The following is a 24,831-nucleotide window of genomic DNA, read 5'->3' on the forward strand; positions in this document are numbered from 1 at the left end:
TTGCTTACTAATGTCGTCCTGACAAGACTGCATGCTGTCATTGCGATGCAAACAATAAATCACTGTGTGATTGGAAACAAGATGTTTTTTGTGTATGAATCACCTACGGGTGTATGTGTCGCAAAGTGTCAGAAGTTCTGCAAGATATATATATATATATATATATATATATATATATATATATATATATATATATATATACATAAATATATATATATATATATATATATATATATATATATATATATATATATATATATATTTATATATATATATATATATATATATATATATATATATATATATATATTAAACTGAATGTTCAAATGAATGGCTTACTTTATTTTTATCAGTACCTTAAAATAAATCTACACAAAAATGGTATGTGTGCCTGAATATTAAAATATAGTATTAGACCTTACAGTTTTATGTGTACAGCTGTATTAAAGAAAACTGTTCTTGAAAAGGTTATTGTTCCCTATACATGGACCAAAAATCAAGTCATTTTAAAGATGTGCTATCAAAAAAGCTAAATTATAGAACATAAAAGTGGAATTCTGTAGTAAAAGCAGCATTTTTAATAAATTACAGCATAAGCAAGCACTTGAAATTCAGTTATGTTTGCCCTTAGGTACAATCCATTTAAACTGAAGTTTGAAATTCTAAATCAATCATTTGAGAATTTTTATGAATAACAATTTATAATCTACAATTAAGAATCAAGAGCTCTGGAGAAAAATCCATAATCCAATATCTAACATTTTATGTGATACTTTAATGTAATATTAGATGTAATATCAATATGAGCTACAGGTAGCTTTAATGAAAGTCAAAATGTTATCTTTTAATTATATTTTTTTCATTTAAATACCATGTTCAATAGTATAAATTTAAATTTGTGGTTGAAGTGCTTTTCACAAATATTGTAATACAAAACTTAATACCAGCAAATAGAAAGCATTACAAGTGCTCTTCGAGTGCCACATTTGGTGTTCTTCTACCAAGTACTCTTATTTAACATAACTGCACAACTCCTCTCACCACATTTACATTTAGAAGAGTTTACTAGAGAGCTATAAAAGGACAACTATTTGGCAATGCCATTATTCCTATTGTAGTAATAGTCTATTTACTGTAGGTAGTATCCAAATTGTAATTTATTGTTTAATGTGCTGCTCCTAACAATGTGTGTATGTTATGTATTTTGTGAGTTAATTTTAAATATTCATCTAAGATTCCGAGTGCTACTGAACTCCTGAGTCTCTAGATAAGTGCTTTGGCATATTTCCTGTTCTCTTGTTGTGAATATTGATTGTCTCTCTGTTCTGTATCTATCTTCTCTGACAGAATGAGCCCAACTGTAGTGAGCTAGCATGAACCTTCAGGAGTATAGAAAGTATACTTGAGAATTTTTTACCTTGTCCCAGTATCTACTTTGTTTATTTTGATTTGAGTCTAGTATCTCTTTGTCTTAGTCCTTGTCTGTGATATTGTGCTCTCAGTTGTAGTATTAGACTGTGCTTAGTCTATCTTGTCTTCTTTTCTCACTGTTTAGCATGTGTAAAATTTGAACATTCACTGGAATATCTTTAATTTTAGATTGATTAAAAATCTCAAACAAAATTAAAGAAAGTTGACCTTGTTCAAGCTGATTCCATCATGTCCCACACTATCGTCCCAGTTCGCAATTAATTTGCTGACTTTAACACATTAGGGCTAAATTTTACACACTAATTTTCATGTGATCAGCAGATCTATAGTTACAAACTACGAACACAAGACACGGATTCTGAGCAGCAAATTTGAAATGTGTCTACTGAGTATTTTACCAGGAACATGTTTGTTGCTATTGAACAGGTTAAATGTGCCAGGTTCAAAATTTTTAGGCACTTTTATTGAAAAAAATCAGGAGTGATTTCGGAGCTTTCCCTTCCCCATTCATATTTTATTCTTGTCTCATCTGTGGATGTATTTGTATCCTGTTTATTTTTACATTAACACCTAGTACTATTGCTGCTACCAGGCTGATTATCTGTTTCAGTTTTGACCTAGTTTTGAAATACACTGAGAAAACCGTGCTTCCCCCTTAGTGTGGATTTGTACTGTGCTGCCTTCATGGGAAAGTGAGTGGGTTGAGGTGGGCCCTAACCCTCAATATCTGTTGTAGATGAAGAATGGTAGTTTCCCTGGCGCAGATGCTGTGTAGATGATGGAAGTGGGTGGAGAGTGGTAATGGAAACAAATGTTAAGTGCGTATTGTCGCTAACCAATAACGATTGTCGAATCTCGATTTGTGTTTCCAACGCACAAAGATTTATTCTCAAAAAGTAGCAGTAGATATTTAAGCGAAAATTATAATAAGTACAGCCGTTACTTATCGCAGGCACTCTGGATCCAGTGTACAGTCATTCAATCCTGAAGTCTGGGGACGAGATGTCTGCACACTAGATGAGGAGCTGCTGTTTATATGCACACAGAAATACAGTAAAACCATGCAGAATGGTATAGCTTGCTTCTATTGGTCCAGGTTTCAGGAAGGTCCAAGAGGTTGTCAATCATTGGCTAGTTCAACCTAAAGAATCCAAAGGAGGGGGTCATCTCCTCAGGGGGTATGCTCTGATTTTCCTGACAATATTCCTTAGTCTTAAATAGTTCATAATTCCCTATCATTCATAACTTGCGTATGCACTCTGCGATTCCTTCGCAGAGTGGCCCGGACAGTTGCAAATGTTAAGAGGAGTATTATGATACCACACATGATATGATTCCTTCAACCTGTACCATAAGTTTTACTGATATGCATATAACGTATGATAATACACATAAATACTACTATATTTCGACATAAATGACTATGTGTTGCAACTACCATTAATGTGTACTATTTAACAAGTGTGCGTGTGTGTGCAAATGTATGTAAAAGACTAAATACTGTTGTTGCCACGTGTTGCAGCTGCGTACGCCCTTTTACGCCGTAGCGTGCCCTTTTACGCCGTAGCATGCCGTACGCATCTTTTCAGACAAAGACAACAAAGTTTGCTCGATTTTAATTGAAATGACTTTATCCAATATGCTGACTTCGACAGCTCCACCCTTTGATAGTGTAATAAACTATCACCTAATCACGTTTCAAGTTCAGGGTTATACAACACTTCTTCACAGACCATGATCTCGGTATCTGGTACCACCCTTTCAGTTTCAATCTCAGTGTTTCTCCTAGGAGACCATTTTGCTCACTTCAACACAGTAGGAACACATTTAAAACATTAACCAATCGCTAAGATGACACCCAGTATAAGGAGAAGGAGCTTACCTACACTAGCAACCATTTGCTGTACCCACTCCCCCAGACCAGAGAACCATTTCACAGGGTTCAACCACAAGAACCAACCTGCCACCTTTTCCCCGACCTCATATAACGAAGAATTATGGTTCCTTCGAAATTCCCATTTCAGTTGCAGAATTTCATCCATCTTCCGGTCTATAACCTCCTTAGGGTCATCTGTATTATTGGTGATGTACGTGCAACATTTGACACCGAACTGGGTGGCCAGTGTTACACAGTACCCACCAGTAATAGAGGTGAGATAATGTAGTACCAGTCTATGTTGCACCAACTCCTTCTTGTACGCTTGTAGCTCCCTTCCAGTATACCTGAAAGTGTCTTTATACATCTCGGTGATATTATCTATTAATTTAGCTAGGTCTTGGATATATTTAAAGTTTAATGTTCCCCGAGCGGTCCTGGTGAGATCTAGAGCAACCATAACTTGAAACCCAGCGGTTTCACTAATCAATTTTGTATCTATTGGCTCCTCACCAGGAATCATATTTCTCTTGCGACTGTGTTCATACTGTGTGTGTATGTATGGTGGTGATGTAGTCTTGTGAATACCAACCATTTCTTCATGAGTAATAGTCATGATTTCAGGAACTAGTTTAGCTAAGAAACACAAGCCCTTGGAACTCGGAGTCACCGAGGAATAAGCTTTTCTCCCACAAACAAAGTACACATCATTGGGGAGAACATAAGGAACAGTATGTCCATTAATTACATCCTGTCACGGTTACAAACAGAAGTACAGCTAGGAGTCATGAATATGGTGAAAACACTCTGTGTTTATTTGCAGACAAGTATAAATAACAGGTAGTCAGGAGTAGTGGTAATTACCAGGTGCAGGCTAATGCAGGAAATAATATAAGTGTCCAGAAACAAGCAGGTACACAGCTAATGCAGGGAAGCAGGGGTATGAACAGATTCCAGGCAGCATGAACCAGAGGAGCAAGGCAGGAGGAAGAATCCACAGGTAACACAGGATATGACATCAGAATAGGACAACAATAACCAGCCATGTGTGCTGGGAGTGACAGGGTATATAAAGGGAAAACCACACCCAGGTGCATGGGATAATTGGAACATGAAGGTTAACCCCTAATGCACACAATAAGGCACAATAGCAGCACCTCTGGTGAATGGAGGTACTGCCAATACAAATACAATGATAAAGACAAAAAGGCAGGCGCTGCCATGCAAAGCAGTAATGTAATGCATAAGCTGTAGGCCGATCCTGACAGTACCCCCTCCCTTAAGGGCGGATTCCAGACGCCCAATTACCAAAAATGTCTGAATTCATTGGAATCATAGTCTAGAATTGGGGGCCCGGCAGAAAAGTCCTCGTCCATGGATGGACGGGCAAAGGAGACTATGCCAGCTGCCAGTTCAAGCACTGCAGAACCATCTCTTTTCTTACGTCCTCCTTTCTTACGGGACTTCCTTAGAGTTGGAACCTGCGCCAACTGGGTGGAGCACAAGGGTAGTTCTCGGACTGTAGTGCCGGGTAGTGTTGCTGAAAGCACAGGTGACCCAGAGGATGGCACTGCAGGGGTTGGAGAAAACTTTTTGATTACTTCCTCAACAAACCGTTGTAAGTCAAACAGGATGGGATCTTGGGTTTCAATAAATGGATTTGCCCATTCCAAAGCCTCTCCTTTAAAATACGTAATAAGGAACAGTACCCGTCCCTTAGGGTTGTTAACAAGCTCTGGTATGGAGGGCATATAAAAGGCAGCAAATTTCAGAAGGGCACAAAGTTGGGAAATGTGCCCCTCAAAGAAAGGCAACGGCTCAGACTTAGCACCCTCAGCAACAGATGGCTCGGACTTGGCAGCAGGCTTGACAGGAGACCTGGACTGGGCGGCAGGCTTGGCAGCAGGCTTGACAGGAGACCCGGACTGGGCGGCAGGCTTGGCAGTAGGCTTGACAGCAGGCCCGGACTGGGCGGCTGACTTGGCAGCAGGCCCGGACTGGGCGGAAGGCTTGGCAGCAGACCCGGACTGGGCGGAAGGCTTGGCAGCAGACCCGGACTGGGCGGAAGGCTTGGCAGGGACAGCACTTTGAGAAGCCTGAGGGCAGACAGCACTTTGAGAAGCCTGAGGGCAGACAGCACTTTTAGAAGCCTGAGGGCAGACAGCACTTTGAGAAGCCTGAGGGCAGACAGCACTTTGAGAAGCCTGAGGGCAGACAGCACTTTGAGAAGCCTGAGGGCAGACAGCACTTTGAGAAGCCTGAGGGCAGACAGCACCAAGTGGTAACTCGGGCTGGACAGCATGGACTGGCAACTCAGGCTGGACCGCATGGACTGGCAACTCGGGCTGAACCGCATGGACTGGCAACTCGGGCTGGACCGCATGGACTGGCAACTCGGGCTGGACCGCATGGACTGGCAACTCGGGCTGGACCGCATGGACTGGCAACTCGGGCTGGACCGCATGGACTGGCAACTCGGGCTGGACCGCATGGACTGGCAACTCGGGCTGGACCGCATGGACTGGCAACTCGGGCTGGACCGCATGGACTGGCAACTCGGGCTGGACCGCATGGACTGGCAACTCGGGCTGGACCGCATGGACTGGCAACTCGGGCTGGACCGCATGGACTGGCAACTCGGGCTGGACCGAATGGACTAGCAACTCTTCTGGAGCAGACTGGAGGGACAGGACCCCCACTGGAGAAGTCTTGAAGGGCAGCGCCCCCTCTGGAGCAGACTGGAAGGGCAGCGCCCCCTCTGGAGCAGACTGGAAGGGCAGCGCCCCCTCTGGAGCAGACTGGAAGGGCAGAGCCCCCTCTGGAGCAGACTGGAAGGGCAGCGCCACCTCTGGAGCAGACTGGAAGGGCAGCGCCCCCTCTGGAGCAGACTGGAAGGGCAGCGCCCCCTCTGGAGCAGACTGGAAGGGCAGCGCCCCCTCTGGAGTAAACTGTAGCTTAGGAACAGAGACAGCGGCAGGAGACTCGGAACTGGACACAGTGGCAGGAGGCTCGGGACCGGACACAGTGGCAGGAGGCTCGGGACCGGACACAGTGGCACCAGGCTCGGGACCGGACACAGTGGCAGCAGGCTCGGGACCGGACACAGTGGCAGGAGGCTCGGGACCGGACACAGTGGCAGGAGGCTCGGGACCGGACACAGTGGCAGCAGGCTCGGGACCGGACACAGTGGCAGCAGGCTCGGGACCGGACACAGTGGCAGCAGGCTCGGGACCGGACACAGTGGCAGCAGGCTCGGGACCGGACACAGTGGCAGCAGGCTCGGGACCGGACACAGTGGCAGCAGGCTCGGGACCGGACACAGTGGCAGCAGGCTCGGGACCGGACACAGTGGCAGCAGGCTCGGGACCGGACACAGTGGCAGCAGGCTCAGGACCGGACACAGTGGCAGCAGGCTCCAAGCTGGAGGCAGATGATGTGACCTCAGAGCTGGAGACAGAGGCTGGCACCTCGGCACAGGAGACAGAGGCTGGCACCTCGACACAGGAGACAGAGGCTGGCACCTCGACACAGGAGACAGAGGCTGGCACCTCGACACAGGAGACAGAGGCTGGCACCTCGACACAGGAGACAGAGGCTGGCACCTCGACACAGGAGACAGAGGCTGGCACCTCGACACAGGAGACAGACGCTGGCACCTCGACACAGGAGACAGAGGCTGGCACCTCGACACAGGAGACAGAGGCTGGCACCTCGACACAGGAGACAGAGGCTGGCACCTCGACACAGGAGACAGAGGCTGGCACCTCGACACAGGAGACAGAGGCTGGCACCTCGACACAGGAGGCAGAGGCTGGGACTTCGACACAGGAGACAGAGGCTGGGACATCGGCACAGGCGGCTGGTGCTGGCGCCTCAGGACAGACGGCTGAAGCTGGCAGATTGGGTCTCTTCCCAGAGAACAGAAATGGTGGAGCATAAACAATTTTGGAATGCGGAGAGGAAATAACAGGAGATGGTTCAGTAAGCCGACGTGGTCTACGGACAGGACAGTCCTGCAAGAAATGTGCATTGCTGGCACAGTAGAGACACAACTTGTATGTTATCCTGCGCCGCCGTTCCTCTTCGGTCAGATGGGGGCGTGGACCACCTGTGTACTGGGAATTTGTTACCCCATAGTTCATAGAAAACAGCAAATTTGTAGAAGTACTTTTAAGAGGTGCTCTTTGCACAGGTTCATCAGCAGAGAAGGTGGATTGAGGCAGCTCAGCAGCTTCTGAATTAAGATAGGCAGAATCTGACAGTCTCCTGAGTGGGTCCACAAGTAAAGAGGAAAAAATAGCAAGCTGAGAACGGAGCAAAAAAATGTCCATCTGTAAAGTTTGTAGCAGTGGCAATTCCATGATTGGTGAAACAGACATGTTGCAAAACACAAATGAAAACTTAATTGCAGAAAAGGGTCCCAGAAATAAAACTTTTACCTGACTCCAAAGCTGATTGTGGGCTGGTTATACTGTCACGGTTACAAACAGAAGTACAGCTCACGAATATGGTGAAAACACTCTGTGTTTATTTGCAGACAAGTATAAATAACAGGTAGTCAGGAGTAGTGGTAATTACCAGTTGCAGGCTGATGCAGGAAATAATATAAGTGTCCAGAAACAAGCAGGTACACAGCTAATGCAGGGAAGCAGTGGTATGAACAGATTCCAGGCAGCATGAACCAGAGGAGCAAGGCAGGAGGAAGAATCCACAGGTAACACAGGATATGACATCAGAATAGGACAACAATAACCAGCCATGTGTGCTGGGAGTGACAGGGTATATAAAGGGAAAACCACACCCAGGTGCATGGGATAATTGGAACATGAAGGTTAACCCCTAATGCACACAATAAGGCACAATAGCAGCACCTCTGGTGAATGGAGGTACTGCCAATACAAATACAATGATAAAGACAAAAAGGCAGGCGCTGCCATGCAAAGCAGCATGTAATGCATAAGCTGTAGGCCGATCGTGACACATCCCACAGAGTTTTGATAAAACTACCCATGCCTAGTGTCTCCATTTGCTCAAGACACGTGTCAGCATGGATGACATTTTTACAATTATCTATAGAGACTTTTCCAATGGATACTTTCTTATGTTTGGTTACACGCCCTAATTTGTGACTTCCGTCAACATTCCTGCTTATTGGTGGCCTCAGTCTCCCTCCAAAATGAGCGTGGCGAGCCAGTCTGATCTGATAGGTCAGCTTCCCAATTCTCTAGACGCTTTGCATGAGAGATATTTAGACACAGCAAAGATCAGTCTACAGAGTATTGTCGAAGCGTTAGACTAGGGGACCTAGTGTTGTTGTACCTCCCCTCTATGGGCCTCCCACCCTTCAATTTGAGTACTTCGGAGATATTTAATGGGAATGGCACTAGTCCTATGTTATACTGCCCCTGCAGCACATGAGAGCACACCCAGCACTCGGTTTGGTTTAGCACCTTACCCACCAGGGAGTGATAATCCTCCAAAGGATGCCCGCCCACATTCAGATTACCGGTGGACTGACATCGCTGGATGCATCTCTCTTCAACTAGGGAGTCACAGAACTTGCAGATACAATACTCATCAGACAATAGCCCCTCACACTGCCTCCGAGTTCCTGAGCTAGCAGACCTTTTCATAACCCCTGGACAAAGCTTGATGATGGACTGCTCTGGGTTTTCTAATAACTTTTCCTCAACCTCCATTTCATCCGTATCACTGCCAGAGCCCTCCTCTATCCTCCATCCTCCTTTACAAAAATAGAATGTCCTAGAAAAAGTAAAAACAAGGTAAATCCTGGAACAAAACAAAAACAAAAACCGCCACTCCATAGCTGGAAAGATCGTTCTGATGCAACGTCTCTGGCTCAGGTGTCTTGGTTGCGGCCCTTAGGTCTCCCGGAACAGATTTACGAGTGACAGATCTGTGTCGTCGGTCTCAGTTTTATCTCGCACTTTCTCCAGGTTATTGACTCTCCTGCAGTGGGTGGAATGGACCCAAGTGTCTCTCTCTGCAACCTTCAGTGATGAAGTACTGGTCAGCAGCACTTGGTACGGGCCTTCCCAACGGTCTGTTAAACAACCTGAATGTAAGAAATTGCGGATCATAACATAGTCCCCAGGTTCAACATCATGACAATTCGTTTCTGGCATACCAGGTGACAGCATTTTGAGTTTTTGTTGTTGTTGTTTCAGCTGTCTGCTCATTTTTATAAGATATTGCACAGTCACTTCATTATTACACTTTAAGTCGTCTTGCGGACTCACGATCAAATGAGGTTGTCATCCGAACAGTATCTCAAAGGGGGACAGATTAAGAGGAGGTCTAGGAGTGGTTAGAATGCTATGGAGGACCAATGGCAAAGCCTCAGGCCATGCCAACCCAGTTTCAGCCATTACCTTACCAAGCTTGTTCTTTATAGTACCATTTACTCTCTCCACCTTACCACTGGCTTGTGGTCGGTAAGGGGTGTGAAGTCTGCTACCGATTCCCATGAATTTACACATATTTTGGAAGATATCACCAGTAAAGTGGGTACCCCTATCACTTTCAATGATACCGAACCTGCATACAAAATCTTGTACAATTTTCTTTGCAGTGAACACACCAGTATTAGTGGCTGCCGGATATGCTTCTACCCAACCGGAAAACACATCAATACACACTAACACATACTTTAGATTCCTGCACGGTGGTAGTTGGATATAGTCAATTTGTATTACCTGAAAAGGTCCGTCTGTAGGAGGGATGTGGGATGGCTCAGTTGGAATAGTTTTCCCAACATTTTGCCTTAAACAAGTAAGACATGACATTGCCTTCTTACCAGCCTGAGAGGAAAATCCGGGAGCACACCAGTATGCTCTCACCAGTTTGCACATACCTTCTTTACCCAGGTGAGTCAGACCGTGTGCTGCTTCAGCCAGGCTTGGATAGTACATTTGGGGGGCTACAGGCTTAACTTGTCCATCCCTCCAGAGTCCTGAGGACTCTTGACCACATCCCTTCGCCTTCCAGACCGCCTTTTCCTGCAGGGAACACAAATCTTGCATTTCAATTAATTTCTGCATGTCTAATGTCTGAAAAACCATCATAGTCTCGGTCGATACAGTCATAGGATGCCCTATGGCGTCTAAGACGCCAAAGGGCCGCAAAATCGTGCACTACCCTGAAGGCGTACCTAGAGTCAGTATATATATTGGCTGATTTACCCTCTGACAATTCACACGCTCTCCTTAATGCTAGTAGTTCTGCCACCTGGGCTGAGTGAGGTGAGCCAAGGGGTTCAGCTTCTACCACATCCTGATCGTCTACAACAGCGTTACCAGTACATAGCTCTCCCGTCTCTGTCTGTCTATGACAACTCCCGTCTGTATAAAATGTAAAATCTACATTTTCTAAGGGGGTGTCACGTATGTCGGGCCTTGTAGTAAAGGTCTGATTCAGGTGTTCCATACAGTCATGCGTGTCAATACTCTTGCCTAACTCATCATCGACCAGGGTCTCCTCACCTCCCACCCTTTGTGTCTCTAGAGACACATATAGAAGGTATGTAGCTGGATTTAAAGTGCTACATTGTTTGATGGTGATGTTTGAGGGTGCCATCAGGGCTAGTTCCCACTTTGTGAATCTAGCTGAAGAAACATGTCTGGTTTGGGCTGAATTTAACAGAGCTGATACAGCATGGGGTGTATAGATAGTTGAATTATGTCCTAATACTACGTCCTCTCTCTTACTTACCAGTAGAGCAGTTGCTGCTACACTTCTGAGACATGTTGGGAGTGATCTTGCCACATTGTCCAATTGTGCACTGTAGTATGCTACCGGTCTGCTAGCGTCACCATGTTTCTGTGTGGGGACACCTGCTGCACAACCATCAGCTTCCGTACAGTATAGCTCAAAAGGCTTTTCGTAATCAGGTATTCCCAATGCAGGTGCTCTAGTCAGACTATCTTTAAGATTAAAGAACGCTTGCTCTGACTCTTCTGTGTGTACAACACGTTCTGGTTTTGACGAAGAGACTAGCTCCTGCAATGGTAATGCCAGAATAGAAAAACCTGGGATCCAGGATCTACAGTATCCACACATCCCCAGGAAAGTACGAATCTGCTTCTGGCTCTGTGGCAGAGTCATGTGTTATATGGCCTCAATCCTGTCGGTTGTCAGGTGTCTTAGCCCCTTAGTGAGGCAGTGTCCTAAGTATTTGACCTTATTCTGACATGGCTGTAATTTGTCCTTTGCCACCTTGTGCCCTGTTTGTGAAAGATGAAGCAACAACAATTTAGTATCATGTAAACATGACATAAAAGAATCAGAGCACAGCAACAAATCGTCCACATATTGAATTAGAACAGACCCATTGTGGGGTTGAAAGGATTGCAAACAGTCACGTAAGGCTTATGAGAAAATGCTGGGGCTGTCAATGAACCCCTGGGGCAGTCTGGTCCATGTGTATTGCACTCCCCAGTAGGAAAATGCAAAAAGGTATTGGCAGTCAGGGTGAAGAGGGACTGAGAAGAAAGCAGAACATAGATCAATGACAGTAAAGTGACTAGCAGACGGTGGAATCTGCATGAGGCTGACAGCTGGATTTGGCACTACGGGGAATTGGCTCTCAACAACTTTATTAATTCCCCTTAAGTCCTGGACTAATCTATAGCCCCTCCCCCCACTCTTCTTCACAGGGAAAATGGGACTATTTGCTGTACTGGCTGTACGAATTAAAATCCCTTGTTGTAACAGCCTCTCAATAACAGGATATACCCCTAGTTCCACCTCCAGTTCTAATGGATACTGTGGGATTTTTGGAGCTATCCTACCACTTTTTAGATTGACCATGACAGGGGCTACGTTTGCCATCAGTCCAGTGTCCTGTCCATCTCTGGTGCATAGTGAACCTGGTATTTCCAGAAACATCCCCTTTACTTGAGATGGACTTTGTTCTATAACAGGAGAGTGTAACATTAACCTTTGAGGGGTGTCCAATATATCCTGTACCTCATGTGCGACTTTCTCCAGTATATCTAAGAACACACCATCTGGAGTACAGTATTTGACACATCCCATTTTACATAACAAGTCTCTTTCCAGCAAGTTAGTAGGAGCCGCCGCAGCCAAGAGAAATGAATGCTTGGTATGCAGGGGCCCGATAGTAACTTCAGCAGGTTTAGTTAGTGGATAATGCAATACTCTTCCCGTTTCCCCCATAGCTCGAACAGTTTTACTGGTCACCTGTACATTGAAAGGAGAGGTAATCACGGATCGGGCCGCCCCTGTATCTACAAGAAAAGTTTGCTTCCTACCAGCTATGTCAACTATCATTGTTGGTTCTTCTATCTGACTCTCAGTTAACCTCACTGGCTGTAGACTACAGGTATGACCTGACTCCTAGCGCTGACTATCTTTTTCCCGCGCAGCATTTGCAGCTATAATATGCGCCGGTAGATGTGAGTCTTCTAATCTATGAAAATTCCCCTTTGGAGGATATCTACGTGACCCACCCGTATGTGTATACTGTCTTTTTTTTTTACAATCTCTTGCAAAATGGCCTTCTTCGTTACACTTGAAACACCTGATTATTCTATATTTCTTATTATGTGGGTTGTATGCTGGTGGTCGTGTATGCACTCCCTCTAAAGCCTGTATACTTACCGTCATTAACCTATCACTTTTCTCTTCCTTTTTTCTAAAGAGGTTTTTGTCATGCTCCACAGCAGACTCCCTAAGAGAATCTACTGTGATGCCTCTCCAATTAGGTATTGTGGTCTGTACTCTTGTCTTTAAATTTTCTTTAAGGCCATCCATTAATACTCCTACAGCTACCTCTCTGTGATGTGGGTCCTCACCTATGTTGGATATCCCAGTGAACCGTGTTATCGCTGCTATAGTTCTAGCAAAGTAATCTGAGGCTGTTTCACTATCCTTTTGTTTTATGGTGAAAATCTTACTCCAATTTACCACTACTGGAAAATAGATGGCTAAATGTTTGACAATTTGTTCTATATTCTCTTGGTTAATATCATCAGTCAAGGTGTCATCTTCATCCAACAAACAATCTTTAATAAATTTTTGTATGTCAGTATTGGGAGGAAGACATGCCCTCAACACTACATGCCAATCCTTATTGGTTGGTTCGTGTGCATTTCCTAAGTCTTTAACAAATTTCTGACACTTTGCCAACTCTTTTCTAGGATCTGGGAATTCAGTCATAATGGAACGTAATTCTGATCTAGTCAAGGGACAATGCATTGTAACATTCCTTAAAGGAACTACACCATCCTTGTCCGCCTTCCCATTGGGAACTGATATTGTGCGGACTGGATACGCACCCACTGGTTCACTGTCTTCAGAAGACACTACAGGATTTGCTGTTTCAATATTTAGACTGCTATCACTCCTAGTGATCACACTACTCTCACCTATCTCAGCCATTGCTCCTTTCCCATACTTACGCTGAACCTCTAGCATATTAACAGCCTGAGCAATGGCTGAAATCACAGTGGGTTCATCTTCATCTTCTGATACACTGGTTTTAAACTGGCTTAAGACAGGATACAACTTAGCAATTTCTCTTTTTTCAGTTTTAATAACGGCTGTACTTACCCCTCCCGCCACATAAGGTGGCAGGGGCGCGCTTGCACTGAGTTCGCCACGCTTCTCAACGGCTACTTCCGCCGTGCGCGCGCTTTTCGCCACGCCTACTTCCGCTGTGCATTCGCTGCTCTGCCACATGTTACCTTCCATTTGCCACAATTTTAAACAATCATTATGTTTATTCCTCACTTTTGTTGACTTAATCAACCATACTTTATCTTTTACAGTATTTTGTACCTCTGCATTAAAACTCCCTATTGTTGGGAAAGGCCTATCACAATCTTGGGTCATCTTGACCCACGTGTCACAATACACAGTTGCGTATGCACCATATTTCTTACACATGAGAAACCTCGCTGAACCAATAGGCCCTTCCTTAGGCAGTACACTGGCCATCTCTAGCGTATGCTTAGCACCCATGTTGAACAATACCTTCTACACGGAACACAGACACACCGCAATGCTCTGTTCTTTCCGGCTAACAATACACTTTTATGTGGAACAGACACACCGCAATGCTCTGTTCTTTCCCCCCAAAAATTTCAACCCTGTTGCTACAATCACCGCTAGAGATCTCTAATGCCCTGGTGGACGTATTTCCAAATAGCCACGTCCACTTGCTTACTCTTGTTCCGAACAAGAATCTCTAACACAGAAATAGTTCCTCGATAGCCCGGCTATCTCAAATTTCTGTTGAGTTTATTATAACTGGTAGCACCAAGTCGATACAATCAACCAGCCTTACCAATATAATTTCCTCCACGCACTTCCAATTTTACCCTCGCAGTTGTGTTTACCGTGCGGTTAGATCCCACCACCTACTAATACTAATTATCAGTAAACCTTGCGATCTATTGGTGGCGATTCACGAAAACCCGGTTTTCGCACTCGGTATACCTGCCCTGTATACCAGCCTTCAGTTGGGCAAACTCCCTCGTCAGACAGCAACTGAGCACAATCCACAATAAAACAGTGTATCTACATTACAACATCACACACTATACACCTTTTCTGCGCAGAAAATCAAAAGTTCCCAACAATAGTAATAATGTCTCAGAGGTTTTCACAAGTAATTATACTATACACATATAATAACTATCAAAACGATTGTTTAACCACGTGGCAAATCTACCGGAAGTCCGTGTACGCACAGCAGGAAATACACATACGCTAAGCAATGCAATACAGTTAAAACGCACAATGACAATAAAAAGAAACAGTTTTCTCTTTTGTCCCTAGGTTCTAGTTAGCGTGCCCTAGACAATGCAAAACGGACATTCGGTTTCACAACACAGAGTAAAATTCAGGTTTTGAACACATTGCGTTCTTACCCGTATATGACGCGTCTCCACCCTTTTGTTGCGGAACCGAAATCCGTTGGTCTTGCGTATCGTCCGGCAACGAAACCTCCAAAACTCTCGAGCCCTCAAATTGTTAAGTGCGTATTGTCGCTAACCAATAACGATTGTCAAATCTCGATTTGTGTTTCCAACGCACAAAGATTTATTCTCAAAAAGTAGCAGTAGATATTCAAGCGAAAATTATAATAAGTACAGCCGTTACTTATCGCAGGCGCTCTGGATCCAGTGTACAGTCATTCAATCCTTAAATCTGGGGGCGAGATGTCTGCACACTAGATGAGGAGCTGCTGTTTATATGCACACAGAAATACAGTAAAACCATGCAGAATGGTATAGCTTGCTTCTATTGGTCCAGGTTTCAGGAAGGTCCAAGAGGTTGTCAATCATTGGCTAGTTCAACCTAAAGAATCCAAAGGAGGGGGTCATCTCCTCAGGGGGTATGCTCCGATCTTCCCGCCAAGATTCCTTAGTCTTAAATATTTCATAATTCCCTATCATTCATAACTTGCGTATGCACTCTGCGATTCCTTCGCAGAGTGGCCCGGACAGTTGCAAATGTTAAGAGGAGTATTATGATACCACACATGACACGATTCCTTCAACCTGTACCATATGTTTTACTGATATGCATATAACTTATGATATTACACATAAATACTACTATATTTCGACATAAATGACTATGAGTTGCAACTACCATTAATGTGTACTATTTTACAAGTGTGCGTGTGTGTGCGAATGTATGTAAAAGACTAAATACTGTTGTTGCCACGTGTTGCAGCTGCGTACACCCTTTTACACCGTAGCGTGCCCTTTTACGCCGTAGCGTGCCGTACGCATCTTTTCAGACAAAGACAACCAAGTTTGCTCGATTTTAATTGAAATGACTTTATCCAATATGCTGACTTCGACACAAAGATAAAGTGATGGCAAGAGGTATAGAAGAACCTAAACGGAAGACAAATTGACCTCTCAATAATAAAGGTCCATGCCATAAATTGCATGGTCTATACCAGGTAAATATGCATGGTGCTGGAACCACAATCGCTTAAATTAGGGGTGATCTAAAGCATATATAGCCCAAAGGAAATGTGCATATGATAGGTAGTCTTTTCAAATCATGCATCAATACCATCAAAAAAATCTTATTATATCGAATGAACAAACTATCTCCATAAATAAGTAACAGCAGTTCCAGCAGTAGGTCTTGGATCAATATTACATAATAGAACCAACAGGTAAAATATGTTCTTGGGCACATAAGGGTAGTGTGTATGCATAGATATAATTGCGGTGTGAACCAATATTGGAATAATATAAGGAAGTGACCTTTATTGACACTCAAAAAAACATAAAAATTTAATGAGGAACATATGCACCATTTCTGGCCAGAACAAATATCAAAATAGTAGGTAGATCTAAATTCTACAATAGATGGTAATGATATGCTCAAATATTGTAAACAAAAGTACTAAAACATGGTTTGTAAACCTATGCATAGGTGCAGGAATAATATAACAAAACATAGATAGGTGAAAAAGTTATTTTCAAAAGAGAAAGGTAAATTGAAAGATTTCAATAGGTTCAAGGAACTTCTTATCCCAATCACAGTCAATTAAGTTGATAGTTGCAAATGAGTTTTAAAGCAATGGATGGCAACTAAAACATAAAATGTTCCACACATGGGCGAGGCTTGGCTGTTCAAGTACATAGCAATCCAGGTGTAAATGTGGGAAATGGTTCCCAATAAACAACTCACATTTGTGAAGTGATGCAGCTCATGAGAGTGGTTCTTTTCGATCACAGTCCCGTAGTGGACAACCACTACGGGACCGTTATCGAAAAGAACCACCCACACCCAGGAAAGGAAAAGAGCGCCTGGACTACAGGAGGGAGACATTACAGCTCTCATGAGCTTCATCACTTCACAAACGTGAGTTGTTTACCATCAGTTTTGACTTATGGCTATATGACTCTTAACCTGGTGTTTCTGACAAATCTCTTCTTGTGACTTTTTCTTTGGGTCTCTCTGTAATCTTACAACATACCCATGCTATCTATGTATGGATTTTAAAATAGCATACAAAACACTTGCAATAAGTTGTGTGATTTTAGTTTACAGTATATTCAAGGGAAGTGAGATGTAAGATCTATCTTTATAAACAGCACTGATAAAATTACATGTCATCACAGAAATGAGAAATTAATAAACATATGTATTAGGAATAGGAGGGAATAAAAAGGAATTTAGAACTGTAGGGTGGATAAGCAACACGATTCCTCTCCAACATCCCACAAGAGGCTGAGGTTTTAGCTCTACATGCTGAGGATGTTGTTAGGAGCAGCTGCACTCATTGCGATGGCTGACTCAGTACTTCTAGCATCCCAGCTGATTTATCAGCTGCCATATTCATCTTGGGATGCTTTTTCTGCCCCCTCTTGGGGTCATATAATTTTTTGTACTAATAGCTGCAGTGGGGCCCGCTCCTGATAGAGACATGTGACTGGCAACCAGTATTATAAAAAAATCATAGGAAGTTTTTTGTCTCCCTGCCAGTGATTGTGTTAGCTGTGCTGTTCGTGTAGCCTGCTGTTAGTTTAGTTATATTGATTACCTGTTGCCTGACCCTTTGCTTGTTATTAAACTCTCCTGTCTGCTGCCTGTCTTGAGCTTTGGTTTAAAAATGGCTGAAAAGGTAATGAAATGATTGAGGTTGTATTTAAAAAATAGGTCAGCTTTTGGAGAGGGGGGGGGGGCATGGTCTCTGTATTATGTGGCGGTTACAATGATGCTCTCTCTGGTTCCTGTGCTAACTAGAATGCTAAATACTAGTCAGATGGGGCTAGCAGAAGATTGTATTTGATTATAGCTCTTTGACCCCAAATGTTCATATATGTTATTGCCTATATATGCCTGTGCTATGGGATAGTTTTATTTAATATAATAGAATGTTGTGTTTGAACTAAAGTGCCTAAGAAAGAATAGCAAGGGCAGGTAACAGAGAACAGCACAATCTGTCTAAATTCAAATGCTCTTAAATATTCATATTCAGGAATATTTTTATACGCTTATATATTGGTGTTGATGGTGGTGAGATGCGTTAATGATGTAGTAGTCTACAGCTGTCAGAACCCTTAATTAGGCCCTGTATTCAGCGTAATCAAATGTTAATAACAGTGAAAAGTACATTATTAATATACAAAATAAAATCAATTATTTAGAAAGTTATCACAGTCCCTTCCCTAAAACTTTTACACCCTAAACCTGGAACGATATGGCTTTCCACAAATCAAGGTCTGATATGGATGGAAAAAGAGTTGGTTTGTGTAATGCTATGAAAACGATTCCTTTTTATGCTACTGGTTGGGTAAGTTAAGTGTGCAGAGCTTCTAAGATTCATCATCCTGTCTCCTGTCCACTGGCGTCTCCTATAACTTTATTTTGGATTGTAAGTTTTTTTATACATATGCAGATCCTAGACATATAATGTAACTACTGTACAAATACGGTGCAATGCTATCCATTTGTGTTATTGTCAGATAGGTAATATTAGATACATCTACTCTGGTGTAGGTGAAATGAACAGTCCTGGTTCAAAATAAACTTTTATTTATTTAGGGACTACTGACATCATAGAGTCAAGAAATGAATGAATGTGAATCAGCCCAAAAAAATGTCTGACCCCACTCAGTGTAGACCGCTGGTGGCCTACATGTAATTTCCAAAATCAGTGTGATGGTGGGAAGGCTGGTTTGTATAAATCTGTGACCAAGGAGACCCTCAGAAATGCAATTTTGAGGTGCACCTTACAAAAGTTTGGAATATTGCTCAGGATCAGTATGGACCTCCAACATGTGGATGAACTTCAAGGGAAGATTATATTAAGCTTGATTGTCATTCTGTTTCACCTTATTAGAAATTTGTGATTACACACTTTCACAAACAGCATTCACCTGTGCCTGCATGATAGGTGGGTGTGAAAAAATAAACCAATATAAAACCATTTGGTCTGTCAAACAATTATTAAACTTACCCAAAATCATAACTCACACTCACTATTAATTATTCAGTACTGTCACCACTAAGATTTGGTTCCAAAGCTAAAGCCTTGAGGAATTATTCGGTTCTAACATATCTCAAAATACAATCACATTTTGATTTAATCAAGGTTATAGTAAAACAAACAATTCCTAGTTTTTAGTTATGTAAAAAGCCAAGTTTATCTGGCATGTGAACACTTAAGAACGCTATGACAGAACATTATTAAATGGAGTTGAATATGTTAAAGAATGTCACAATGTTTAAGATATAAAAGAAAAAGCACAACAAATGACATACTACATAAGACTGCATAACAGTATGTAAAATAAACAGAAATTAAATCAGAAAACAAAACACTCATCTCGTGTACTTGTCATGCACTCTCTATCAAAGGAATGACAAGAAAGTGGACAGTTTCTCAGCAATAGACTCATCCCCAGAAATCTGTTAATGTCTAATATCACAGTCAAAATTTTAAAACAATTTTTCACCTCAACTTCCTTGCCTTTTGAGGTCACTAATAGAAACCTGTGCTAATTGGTTTTACAACCCTGTTTTATGGCTCTTTCACACACACTTTTAGTAATTAATTTTTAAAAAATAAATATATTTTCAAAAAGAATCATGTAAAAATGATCAGTCTAATAAACCAAGCATGGTTTTCAGCACAAATACATATAGGACATTGTTATAAAATATAAATGCCTTTGGAAGTTATGTTATTTCCTTATGTTCTCTATCCAACTATTATTTATAGACAATGCACATGGACTGCCATGATCTCATATAATATACTGATCTCATCTGTACTAGGGAGAACACAAGACCTCTTTAAATATGCACATCCCATGTCTTTGAAGTATATACAACTCAGTTATGTGCCCAAATACAGACACTAAGCAAATTGCTAGAGGAGATTTAAGCCTAGTTAATCCTTGGTATATCTGCACACCCAGAGAGTTGGCAAATTATAATGAATCTGTGGTAGTGTTCATGGCCTCATTCATATTTTATAACCTTAACTCCGGATTAGGGCATAATCATGACACACACCTTCATTTTGGAGTTAATTTCTGAAACAAATATGCAAATTATGTTTACCTGATCATTTCTTTTTCTTGAGGAACTCCATAACAGCTTTCACAAATGGGTTAATCCTTAATAAGCTGAGTATAGACAGGAACATTCCCCAAAATGTATATAGCATGACTCCTCCAATCCTTGTCTTTTGAGTGACTTCCCAAGCTGTATCTGAAAACATATTTAAAGAAACTTGGTATGGAAATTCTTTGTCCGTAAGTGAATAAAAATAATATTGTGATGTTTGAGTTGTTCAAAATTTACTGGAAATTAATGGAAATTAGTGTTATTGAGGTTAATAACAATGTAGGAACATAAAAAGAGCAAACGTATGTGTTGTCAGAATATTCTAGCAATTTTTCTAAAAAATACAGATCCAAAACCAAAACCAAAACACGTGAGGGCAGTTTTGCCAAAACCAAAACACGAACTTGATCCAGATCCAAAACCAAAACCAAAACACGGGGGTTCAGTGAACATCTCTACTTAATATCAGATTCCTTGAACATAGAAGAAATATTCTCAAAGGGAATGCTACATGTAGTTTAGCTGGGCATTTTGAGCAGGAACATAATGGATCCTTGGATAATTTACATGTCACTGCAATTGAATAAATAAAATCGACAGAAAGAGGTTGAGTTAGGTTTGCCTCCCTCTGTAAAAAAAAGAGGCCTTTTGGATCTTTGCAATGGATTCTATCTATCCCAATGTTCTAAATGATTGTATGGATCTTAATATGTTTTAAGTATTTTTGCTTAAGGAGTTCTTTTAGTGCGATATGAGTGTTCATAAAACGTTTTTTTCATGTTTTTTTTTTTGAGTAAGAAGTCACTAAAAATCCTCTAATATGACGGAATGTTTGTTAAGAACCTAGAAAGACCTGTGGCTTGATATGATGATACTATACAAACTATGCAAACCTAAATTTAGAGGATTGTTAACTTTTGGTCAATTAGAAGTTTTTAATTTTATTTAGGCATTTTAAACTTATTATATTATGTTAAAATTGTCCTCTTGCGATAAGATTAACTTCCATTATTCAATAAACAAGGTTATCATAACAATTGTTATTAGAGGCAGAATTTATACCATTGTTATATAGGGTTAAAATCATGTGAACTTTTAATTAATTGTGTTTTTTGCTATTAAAATACATGTTAATATATATTTCTATAACTCTATAGTGATATATTTCTTACCTTAGATAGGATCGGTTTTGTGCTTCTCTATTTCTGTTTTTTGTTCCTCTTAAACAAAAAAATGTTTAGCTGCTTGAGCAATTGTACCTTTTTTTCACTACATGTGTAATTACTCCTACTTCACATCTGATCACACATAAGTGCATCTCCTTAATTGCCCTAATTGACCTTATATCTCCTAAACACTGATATTTCCAGACAATGAAATAATATTAACCCTTTCACTACAATACCTCATCAACCTGCACTATACCATGCTAACAATAACCTCTTTATCACATGCTTTACTAACAAATATGTATCATTATTACATTTGCTTAGAAAAAAATAACACAACGTTTGATTAAACTACATTTGTTTCACAAACAAATAATGAAAAACATTTCACAAATTAAACAGCCAAATTGTGAATATTTTCTTTTAATCAATTCCAGATATTTTTATTTATTTTATCTTATTTTTCAGTATGTGCAGGAGAATGTTGATTCTGCACCTGCAAAAAAAATACTACCACACTTGTGGCTTCTAGCTCTGCAGGGGTCATAGAAATTCTCTGAAAAACACAGGCTGCATTTTGGAAGTACATGCAGATGTATTGTGGGGGATTGCTTTATTTAAGGACAAACACTTATTAGGCCCATTAACTCATACACCTATTTAGGCTTGTATAATCCTGTATAGGCCTTAGCAAATACAGATTTAGCAAGCAAATGATTTCTAAGGTCTATACTTTCTGCTGAAACAACACACTGAAATATACTACTAGATTATTAAATCAGTTATCTTCCATTCTTTATCAGAGCCCTGGGATGCGCTCCCTGCCTACTTCTGCTGGGACGCCTGTGATTTCTCCAGGTGCTTCTCTTCTTTGGGCTCTTCTCTGGCCTCCTCCTTGGCCTCTTCCCTCACCTCCTGTTGGCATCGGTGATGGTGGCGTTCTGTTTGATGAAATATGACACCTTAGTATTTTAATACATTTTAATTATCTCTCTCTTATATAGATAGATACATAGATATAATTTTAGCTTTCAAGTATAATTATTAAACACCACACATGGAGAATTACTCCCCCATTGCCCAAATGCAAACACCTCTACACTACTTGCTTATGGACTTGACCCAGGAGGTTTACTAAAAATGACATATCCTAAAGTGAATATAATCACATATATAACCATTATACTAACAATTCACTATTAATTAGCAGGCCTAGTATTTCAAGTCACATTACTATCTACAATATATTTTCTTCTACACTGGGGTAAATTCATGGGCCAGATAATATTAGTTGTCATATAATGACTTAATCATATGTATTTATTTGTAATGGTGAATTTATACCTGGTAATGTCCCTTCAAATGTCAGCAAGGAGTTGTAGTTACATCCTGCTGAGGTCACTCTAGTGGCATTGTAGCCGAGCAACAGACCACCGCTGTCTACTCTTTGCTGCAAATAATGTTTGCAAGCTACATGTATGTCTGCACCAATATTTAGTAAATATTGGCCAATATTCGTTGCAACATTCTTAACTTAACTGTAAATTTCACACAGGTAGCAGTATTTTAAGTGCAGGCTTAAAGACAAATTGAGAGACAATAGCAATTCCTTCGAAGCGAACAGCATTGGTCTGCATCCTCGAACAACTGATGCAGTTTGTTGGACAGATTAAAACTAGTGAGTGTACTCTCTCAACGACACAACAATCCCCTTCAGGTAAATATCAAATCAATATATATATATATATATATATATATATATATATATATATATATATATATATATACATATATATATATATATATCTATATATATATATATATATATATATATATACAGTGTATATATATAACTATGCCAATTAGTTAAATTTAGACTAAATAAATGTTAACAGCCCCACCAACTATGTGCATGTTCCTGTGTTTTCAAAAATCACCACCATTTGCTTTTTAAAAAGGATAGTAAGAATTTTTCAACAACACCCTTCTAAAGCCTAGCATCCTATATTGCAGCCTAGTCGGCTGTGGATGTGGTCAAATTTACTATGCATATTGTCTGTGATGATCCCTTGGAGAATGAATAATTTAAATGGATTCATATGTAAAATTGCCATTAAAGCAAAGAAATTAAATTAGCTTTTTATGCATATTGTCAATCCATTTGGTGTTTTTGTTTTTCTCTAAATGACCCTACATACACAAACATGTGAAATTACTAATGTGTGTAATGAAGTTCACTAGTAAACCATGTAATCTACATATATAATGTTACAAGTTGGATGTTATGGACTAAAACATATATGGTTTTAATGTTTATTTTTTTCTTTCATTGTCTGAACTTTACAAGCCAAGGACTCCAGTGCGGATGAATATTAACCCCTTGCCGAGGACAATTTGTGGTGACTTGTAAGAACAACATATTGGCAGTGAGATGTACGCCACTTTGAATCGTGACTGTTACAATTATACTATTAAGGGGGCAATGAGAGGACCCTGATGGTGTCCACTGTCCAACCCTTCCTTAAACACATTACACACCAGACCGGGCTCTCGCATTACCCCCTTAATAGCATAAATGTAACAGTCGCAATTCAAAGTGATGTGAATGTCACTGGCACTATGTTGTAATGCCGAAATTCTTCACAGTCAGTGATTCAGCAACAGGGAATTAACTGCTGCTTGGAATTACAGCATTCAGTATTTTACTGTGCTGTCGCAATTATTATGTTTGCAAACACCTACCCAACCCGCTTCACCGACCTCTTTAACTCAGAAAGCAGAATTTGTTATGAATGAAATAGCAAAATGGTAGGCTCCGTCCAATGGTCTTATATAGTGTTGTTTGATAAGATGAGTGGTGTCAGGTGTACATGTGAATTAGCAATCATCCTATTAGAATGTGAGAGGCAATCACATGTTTGTCATCTATATCATGCATCAGCTACATCTGCCCTGGAGCGGGTGCAAACCTTACGTCTGAAAATAAGCATACGTCTGACAATTCCAGAACTTGAATCAGCCGCATCTGCGTGGGACTGCCCTTACTTTACCTGGGCAATGTTACTCTGCCCCTTCCCTCCCCCCGTTCCCCCTACATCTCAAAGACAGTCGTAAGTCTCATTTCATTTGCCTGCAATTGCATTCATTGGCATAAGGTCCGAGCCTCTATGTACTATGAAAACCCTGGGCCTGATTCATTCTGGGGGAAGTTGAAATTTAAAAAAGACTAGAAATTGAGTGTAGTTCCAGCCGTATTCAAAT

This window comes from Mixophyes fleayi, chromosome 2 (genome assembly GCF_038048845.1).
Source record: "Mixophyes fleayi isolate aMixFle1 chromosome 2, aMixFle1.hap1, whole genome shotgun sequence".
In the NCBI taxonomy this organism is placed as follows: domain Eukaryota; kingdom Metazoa; phylum Chordata; class Amphibia; order Anura; family Limnodynastidae; genus Mixophyes; species Mixophyes fleayi.